At 43.0% G+C, this 7,253-nt stretch overlaps 1 non-coding gene across 1 annotated transcript; it reads right to left on the bottom strand.

Moving 5' to 3' along the window:
- Positions 1-735: 735 nt before the first annotated feature.
- Positions 736-808, bottom strand: TRNAG-CCC. The gene has a single exon. It is a non-coding gene; the product is annotated as a tRNA-Gly (tRNA).
- Positions 809-7,253: the final 6,445 nt, after the last annotated feature.

Genomic DNA, 7,253 nt, shown 5'->3' with positions numbered 1-7,253 from the left:
CATAACATTAAGAGAGAAACAAAATATTTAAAACATTCAAACAAATAAGAAACACTCTAAATGCCCCAATATGTCAACAGGTAAAAATATGGACAGTGTACAACAGAGAAACGCACCTGGTCTATAAATAAACATTATGAGATATTAAATATCCCTAGTTATCAAAGAAACATGAAATAAGACAATATTTCACGTATCTTAAGTGTCTAGCAAAGCCCTGACCAAACTGTGAACCTTCCTGCTCCACCTGGAATCCGATTTGCTAGATCATTTTTCCTCAGTAATCTAAATGAATTCATAACTACTCTTTCTGAATACATCCATTAGAATAATTTACAAGACACTGTACTTCCCTTGACTTCTTGGCTTAGAACTTCCTAATTTGTCTTCTTGGTCTTCCTTAGAATAACACTAGGATATTAGTTGGATACTTTCTAATTCTCAAGATTCTCCACCTAGAGTGAACAATGAATGGAGTCTAGGAAAAGGGTTGAAACCCAAACCTCAGCAAGATTGCAGGCATTTGTAAGAAATGATACCTCCATGGGCACATTCCATAGCTCTCCCAGCACTGGGTGTGACACTCAGGAGCTTATGGCTGGTACTCACCAGCTGTAGGCCTGTTTCTACAAAGACAGGGTCCCTCTCAGGTCCCCAGATTTTGTGGGTTTCTTTAAAATATTTATGTATTTATTTGGCTGCATCTGGGTCTTAGTTGTGACATATGGGATATAATTCCCTAACCAGGGATCGAACCTGGGCCCACTGCATTGGGAGTATAGAGTCTTAGCCACTGGACCACCAGGGAAGTCCCAGGTATCCAAATTTTGAATGTTCTTTGTGGTTCTATTTTTGTTCCTAAGATGTATCTCCACTTGTCTTGGTCAGTTTAGGCTGCTTAAAACAGAACATTCTGGGGCTTCCACGATAGCTCAGTTGGTAAAGAATCCACCTGCAATGCGGAAGACTCCATTTTGATTCCTGGTTGGGAAGATCTGCTGCAGAAGGGACAGGCTACCTACTCCAGTACTGTTGGGGTTCCCTGGTGGCTCAGCTGGTAAAGAATCTGCCTGCAATGTGGGAGACCTGGGTTTGATCCCAACCAGAACATCATGGTGTGTGCTAAGTCACTTCAGTTGTGTCTGACTCTTTGTGACCCCATGGACTGTAGCCTGCCAGGATCCTCTGTCTGTGGAATTCTCCAGGCAAGAATACTGGAGGATGGATGCCCTCCTCCAGGGGATCTTCCCAACCCAGGGATCAAACTTGCATCTCTTACTTCTCCTGCATTGGTGGGTGGGTTCTTAACCACTAGCGCCACCTGGGAAGCACCCGGGAACACTGTAGAGTGGGTACTTAAACAACAAACGTTTATTTCTCACAGCTCTGGAGGTTAGGAAGTAGAAGATCAAGGTGTAAGCCAACTCAGTGTCTGGTGAGGGTCCACTTCCTGGTTTGCACCCTCTTGCTGTTATCCTCACATTACTGCTTATACGGGCAGAAATCCCATTCAAGAGGGCTCCACCCTCATGACCTAATTACCTCCCAGAGATCCCACCTCCAAATACCATCCCATTGGGAAATAAGAATTCAACAAATATTCCGTCTGTCGCACCCTTAGATTGAGTTGCTACCAGACTGCACGAAGTTTCCCTCTTAGTCCATCACAAGTGTGGAGAAAAAATTTTAAAGATATTAGACATTTTTGCCTGAGGCTGGCACAAATGGAGACACTTACATGCCATGAGCTTCAAGGCTCTCAATCCAAGTCAAGCCACCCTGACCCACACGGAATCCCTGATATTCCACCTCTACTGATGTCACACTGTCAAGATTAGGTCAGATTCAGATGTAGAGAATTCCCAGATTCCTCAGAATTCTAAGTCCGCTAGTGGCAGCAATGAGAGAGCCAGTCTCCTTCTGCCCAGGACCTGGACCGCAGCTTGCATCTCTTCTTCCTTTTCCTGAATTGGCTCCATCCTGTGCTGCAAGGGACCTTATGAGTGTCCATGTGGACACTCAAGCCACCCAGCTCTGTACTCTCCCCACGACTATCCAATCTTTGGTCATGGTTTCTTGGGTGTAGGGATAGGCACGTCAGCTTTGCCATCTGCTCTTCAGGAGCACGGGCCCAGGAAGTGCTTGGGCAAAGAATTCTGAGATCCCAGTGCCCAGAGATGGTCACTGTATAAACAGGTCTTCTTAGCCCGAAGACCCTGCCCCATCAGAAGGAGTTCAACTAAGCACAGTGAGGCTCTCTGAAGTGCAGGGCCCACTGCAAGGACTCCTCTTGCCAGATCTATGGGTGATTTTGTAATTCAGACCGTTAACTATTTAACAATGTACAAGCAGTCTGACTGGTTTCATCCCCATCCATACCCAAAATGGTCTAAATGAATCAGTGTACACATTCAGTCTTTATCTTCTCAGTATCTTCGGCATTCATTGGGGAAAGTGAGATAGACCTGGAAGATCTGGTGCGGACACCTTTTCTTTATGTTTGGAGGAAGGGTGGGATAGTGGGGAGATAAAAGAGGCCAGAGGTTCAGAAGTGGAACATGATTCTCTTTTTGGCTTCTGTAGCAAGATGATGGAATGCACAACACTGCTGAGATGGTAATGAAAGTGTTTCTCTTTTATTTATGCTCCATCTCTATTCTAAAAGTATGAGACCACATTATGGTTCAATTTATTACACTTCATTTTGCCTTTCTTAGCTTTTGTCACTATGCAATCTTTCACATATGGCAGTTCATCTCATTCCAGTATGATAGGTTGCTTTCAAAAGTAACTGATTTCTAATACTTGATTCAGTAATAGCTTCACATATGCCTTGTACAAATAGATACTGAATACTTTTTAGGTACCAGGTACAGTGTTACAGGCTGGGACTATAACAGTGAACAAGACAGACTGCTTCTGTCCTAATTAAATTTACAGCCCAGTGGGGGAAACAGACCAAGGAAAAAAGGGGGAAAATTATCTATTTTAATAAGTAGCTCTGAGGAGGGATATAACACAAAAGACTAAAATGCAGAATAAATAGTGGGATTGTTGGAGCTATTTCAGGTCTTGGCTCCAAGAAAGATCTCTTTTAAAGAGGCTTTTTCTGACCTCTTTAGTAAAACTAGCAATCATTCCTCTCCAGCACTTCTTATTTCCTTCTCATCTTTATTTTCTCACACACACACACGTATAATTCACTTACTTATCTTGGTTTCTCTTTCTCTGTTTTATGTAAGTTCTATGAGGTCAAGGACTATTGCCTTTCTATAATATAATGATGGTTGTCTTTGTTTTTTTTTCTTCTGGGACTAGAAGGTGTCTGGCACAGAGTAGGTGTTCAATAAATACTTGTTGAATGAATGCATGAATGAGGCAGTGAGGAAATGACTTTCAGAGAAAGAAACATTTAAACTGAGGCCTAAAAATGGATCTAGTCATGCAGGGTGGTGGGGTAGGGGGGAGCAGGAGGAGGAGACCTTTCCAGATAGAGAAAACAGCAGATGCAAAGACCCCGAGGTATGAATGAGGTGAGCACTAAGGGAATTAAGGAAGCCCACGTGTTGGAAGCATGTGTTGGGCAGCAGATGGAGCCAAGTTTCAAAACACAGGCATGGCAGGTCTGTGGTGTGTTTCCAGACCAACGTAAAGACTGTTATTTAACTTTTTATTTTATATTGGAGTATAGTTGATTAACAATGTTGTTTTAGTTTCAGTTATACATATGCAGAACCAGAGATCAAATTGCCAACATCCTCTGGATCATCGAAAAAGCAAGAGAGTTCCAGAAAAACGTCTACTTCTGCTTTATTGACTATGCCAAAGCCTTTGACTGTGTGGATCACAACAAACTGTGGAAAATTCTTCAAGAGATGGGAATACCAGACCACCTGACCAGCCTCCTGAGAAATCTGTATGCAGGTCAAGAAGCAACAGTTAGAACTGGACATGGAAAAACAGACTTTTCCAAATCGGGAAAGGAGTACGTCAAGGCTGCATATTATCACCCTGCTTATTTAACTTATACGCAGAGTACATCATGTGAAATGCTGGGCTGGAGGAACACAAACTGGAATCAAGATTGCCCAAAGAAATATCAATAACCTCAGATATGCAGATGACACCACCCTTACAGCAGAAAGTGAAGAACTGAAGAGCCTCTTGATGAAAGAGGAGAGTGAAAAAGTTGGCTTAAAACTCAGCATTCAGAAAACTAAGATCATGGCATCTGGTCCCATCACTTCATGGCAAATAGATGGGGAAACAATGAAAACAGTGAGATACTTTATTTTGGGGGCTCCAAAATCACTGCAGGTGGTGACTGCAGCCATGAAATTAAAAGATGCTTGCTCCTTGGAAGAAAAGCTATAACCAATCTAGACAGCATATTAAAAGGCAGAGACATTACTTTGCCAACAAAGGTCCATCTAGTCAAAGCTATGGTTTTTCCAGTAGTCATGTATGGATGTGAGAGTTGGACTAAGAAAGCTGAGCGCCGAAGAATTGATGCTTTTGAACTGTGTTTTGGAGAAGACTCTGGAGAGTCCCTTGGACTGTAAGGAGATCAAACCAGTCCATCCTAAAGGAAATCAGTCCTGAATATTCATTGGAAGGACCGATGCTGAAGCTGAAACACAATCCTTTGGCCACCTGATGCGAAGAGCTGATTCATTTGAAAAGACCCTGATGCTGGGAAAGACTGGAGGTGGGAGGAGAAGGGGATGACAGAGGATGAGATGGTTGGATGGCCTCACCGACTCAATGGACATGAGTTTGAGTAAAGTCTAGGAGCTGATGATGGACAGGGAAGCCTGGCATGCTGCAGTCCATGGGGTCGCAAAGAGTCAGACATGACTGAGTGACTGAACTGAACTGATACATATGCATCTATTCATGTACACACTGCTGTATTCAAAATGGACAACCACCAAGGACCACTGTACAGTACCGGGAACTTTGCTCAATGTTAAGTAGCAACCTAATTTGCAAAATAATTTGAAAAAGACTGGGTTTTATTGTCAACATGCTGGGAAGAAATATACGCAAGACACTAATAACCTGATTTGGGTTTAAATACGATCTTAAACAGGCTTCCCAGGTGACGCTAGTGGTAAAGGATTCACCTGCCAATGCAGGAGACACAGGGGACGAGGTTTTAATCCCTGGGTCAAGAAGATCCCCTGGAGGAGGGCATGGTAACTCACTCCCATATTCTTGCCTGGAGAATCCCCTGGACAGGGAGCCTGGTGGGCAACAGTTCATAAGGTCTCAAAGAGTCGGACATGACTGAAGTAACTTAGCAGGTCTAAGGGTTTTACATATTATTACACATAGGTAAAATTAAAGCTTAATTGATAGATTCTATCTGCCAATAATTTTTCTTAAACTTTACTCTTCCATATAACCTACTTTATTATAAAACAAGATATAGCAAATTTTTCATTAAAGTTACTACATTAGCATTGAATGGGGTTCCAAAGAGTACACCATGATCTTAACATATCCTTCATCTTAAAAAAAAACAACTGAGACATGTTTCCATAGATATTTAAGAACTACAGTTGATCCTTCAACATTTGAAACTGGTCTTTGGAGGATAACAGTAATCCAGCCATCTGTGAGAAAACCTGGACTAGGGGATATTCTAAAGCTGGGGATTCAGTTGAGAAATGAAGAAGGCAATCTAGCTTTGAGGATGATGAAGTCTAGATGAGCATGACTGCAGTGGGAAATATGCAAAGAAGATAAAGGCTAGAAAAAACTGCAAATAAAAAAAATGAAAGAATCTGAATATTTGGGAAGCTAGAGAGAGTGAATTTAAAGATGTCTTTGAAGCTCTGAGAAGAGGGATATGGTGGACACCATTAATCCCCACCAGATCCCTTTTATGTGAAACTACATCGATTCCCCAACTGTGTTGGGTGTGGCCCACTAAGACCCACACTTTTACTCTTGCCTAGAGAAATGCTTTCAAGGACTGCCCACAGCAGAGGCATGGGAGCTGCCCCACTCTCAACTCCAGGGATGTTACATCCTCACTCCAGGGGCAGCTGATGCTAATGACTGACTGATAAGCCACCTCAAGACCACTTGAGGTTGGAACCTCAAGGTTCCAAATATGGAAACTCTGGACAACTCAGAGGAGCCGTTCAGGCTTCAGAGCTCTCTAAGGAACTTGGCTGAGACTAGGTGCCAGCAGTACCCACATCTTGCCTTACCTTCTGCCCCCACCCAATCGTTTCCCTCACTTCCTTACAGATTTCTCCAGGGAGCATTTGCTCAATAAACCACTTACACAAGAATCCCCATCTTAGGCTCTGCCTCTATGATTCCTGACCTCGGGCACAGGAGGAGGGAAAGACTGGAGTGACGGGCAGGGAAGGGAAGAACAGAGTGTGAATTTGGACTTGATCGAGAGATCCTATCAATCTTTTCCCCAACAGAGTCTGGGTCCCATTGGAACATCCTTCACACCGGCCAGGCAGGATGACAGCTGGAGGGGGACACTGCGAGATACTGAAGAAGGCAGGCGTGTTTCAAGTACATTTGATCCAAATCTGACTTTCTAACATCAACTCTTTACCTCGAGAGCCAGATACCCATTGAACGCGTCCTCAGTGCTTTCTCTTGAGTGACCCAAAAGTTTAACTCGAAGGACTTTTCAAACCGAGACTGGAAGGCCGCTGAGCACCTTAGGGGTCAGCGAAACCTCCCCAGCAATTTTTCAAGTGTTTTATTTTTGGCACAACTCTATTTAACTCATTTTGCAAGCGCTCTTCCCTTCAGTGTCTAAGCCCTTGGGTATTTCAAAGGAAATTTAATCCATATGTTTCTGATTCATTTACATTTTAAGTCATAAAAATGTTATTTTTATAAGAGCTGTTTGATATCCAAGAAACTTTCTGAGCCTTTTTTTTTTAGTCTCTTTAAAGTCTTGTTGGTTGGAGCCAGGGAGCAGACATGGTGTATGATGCATCACCCGAAAATGTGATCCAGACAGACGCAACCAGAGGCTGACCTCAGAGCAACGCTCGCCCCATCAGCCAAAAACATAATGGCAACGGGATGATCAACAAAGTTGGTCTGGACACCAGAGAATCCTTGAGAAACACACGGGAAGCCAATGGTAAATGATAATAAAGATTAAAGTGGAATTCGTTAGTGTGTCATTGATGTGTTTGGGCATAAAATGACCAGACTATCAGACATTACAGCAAGCTATCATTCCTGGCAGCTTCCAGGAAGATCTG

Source organism: Bubalus bubalis, chromosome 1 (genome assembly GCF_019923935.1).
Source record: "Bubalus bubalis isolate 160015118507 breed Murrah chromosome 1, NDDB_SH_1, whole genome shotgun sequence".
Taxonomy (NCBI): domain Eukaryota; kingdom Metazoa; phylum Chordata; class Mammalia; order Artiodactyla; family Bovidae; genus Bubalus; species Bubalus bubalis.
This window is presented reverse-complemented; position numbering and strand designations above follow the sequence as displayed.